We start from the raw sequence: 1,778 nt of genomic DNA, 5'->3' as shown, positions 1-1,778 counted from the left end.
AAAACCCCTGAGCGGAGGCACCTCCCACTTTTAAGCCAGTATCCATACTTAGTTCTAAAAAAAGTCAAGCTCATGCCTATTTTGTCTCCCTAACTAGCTCAAGACTTGGAGATGCCGGTGTTGGACTGGGGTGAACAAAGTTAAAAATCACACACAAGGTTATAGTCCAACAGGTTTAATCGGAAGCACTAGCTTTTGGAGCGTCACTCCTTCATCAGGTGGTTGTGGAGGACACAATTGTAAGACATAGAATTTATAGCTATAAATTGCTATAAATTCTGTGTCTTACAATTATGTCTTCTACAACCACCAGATGAAGGAGCGGCGCTCTGAAAGCTAGTGCTTCCAATTAAACCTGTTGGACTATAACCTGGTGTGTGATTTTTAACTAACTAGCTCAAGTACATCAATGAGTTTAGAAAAACAAGTGGTGCCCCCATGTGGCCTGTCACCTGCTGTTCAAAAATATTGTGGCCCAGTCAGATGAACTTGGTGGGGAACTGGCAAGCCTGACATCATTCCAAGGAATCTCATACTCCCATCTCTCTCACTGTCCATCATGAAATCCCACCGTAATGATGAAATTACCAGCGTTGAGCAGGCATCTTTTCTATGAACAATGCAGAACCAAATTTTTAAACTACTTTTATAAACAGCTACATTTCACTTCAGACAAAAATCTCATTGCTGTCCATCACATTCAGCAAATGTCTTTTTTTTGTGAAATATTTAATCTTCCCAGAATAAAGGAACTCTGAGCAGATTATAACCTAAACTTCCTATCCATCTGGCGGCTGGCTTCATTAGCAGAGCAATGTATTCTAGAGCAGAAAAGTTGACAAATCATTGTACAGAGTGATGGGAGGTGGTAGTGACTATGGGGATTAGGGGAATGTGGAAGGCATAGCATTCACACTGTGAGCATATGTTACCTTCCCATGTAATGGGGTTAGGAATATTACACATGAGTAAACTAGTAAAAAAGAAATTGTACAGCTGTTCTTTAAGAATTTCATCCAACTGTATACTATTTTTAGTCTATTGCTTAACTAAATTGAACTCCATTTAATCCAGCTGTTAAATTATTTTTAACAATGAATGGATTATGAAGAGTCAGTTGTGGGTCCAGGAAGTCAACATGAGATCACTAAAATAATGAACAGTTGTGTTTCCCATTCTGAAAAGAAGCTTTTTTTAAGCTAAAGTTTTGTGATCTGCATTCATTGTAATGTTTCTGGAAACTATTTGCTGACAGTTAATACTGTTTGGAAAATTGCGGCTTTAGTTCCTAAGAAATTTATTTTTTTTGTATGTTGCTACCAGAAGTACATTGGAACCAGCTGCAAACCCACAGACTTGGGATGGATTAACAAAGTTTGGGGCAGCTTTTGTCTTATAAGAAATAGGAACTGGAGTAGGCCGTTCAGCCTATCGAGCCTGCTCTGTTATTCAATACAACCATGTTTGATATGACATTCCTCACATCTACTTTCCTGCCTTTTCCCCATAACCTTTGATTCTCTACTGATCAAGAATTTATCTATCTCAGCCTTAAATATACACAAGGTTTCTGCTCCCACAGCTCTCTGTAGCAAGGATTTCCAGTGATTCAAAACCCTCTGAGAGAAAAAAAAATCCTCCTCACCTCCATCTTACAATGGTGCCCTTTAATTCTGCAACTGTTATCTCTGGTCCTAAATTCTGCCATGAGGGAAACATCTCCTCAGCAGTTACCTTGTCAAGTCACTTAAGAATTCTATCGACGTTGGGATAACCTT

At 39.0% G+C, this 1,778-nt stretch overlaps 1 protein-coding gene across 5 annotated transcripts in view; it reads right to left on the bottom strand.

Moving 5' to 3' along the window:
- Positions 1 to 1,778, bottom strand: part of b4galt2 (UDP-Gal:betaGlcNAc beta 1,4- galactosyltransferase, polypeptide 2) — a 489,610-nt gene that overhangs the window by 97,842 nt on the left and 389,990 nt on the right. The window lies entirely within an intron of this gene.

Source organism: Chiloscyllium plagiosum, chromosome 11 (genome assembly GCF_004010195.1).
Source record: "Chiloscyllium plagiosum isolate BGI_BamShark_2017 chromosome 11, ASM401019v2, whole genome shotgun sequence".
Lineage (NCBI taxonomy): Eukaryota > Metazoa > Chordata > Chondrichthyes > Orectolobiformes > Hemiscylliidae > Chiloscyllium > Chiloscyllium plagiosum.
This window is presented reverse-complemented; position numbering and strand designations above follow the sequence as displayed.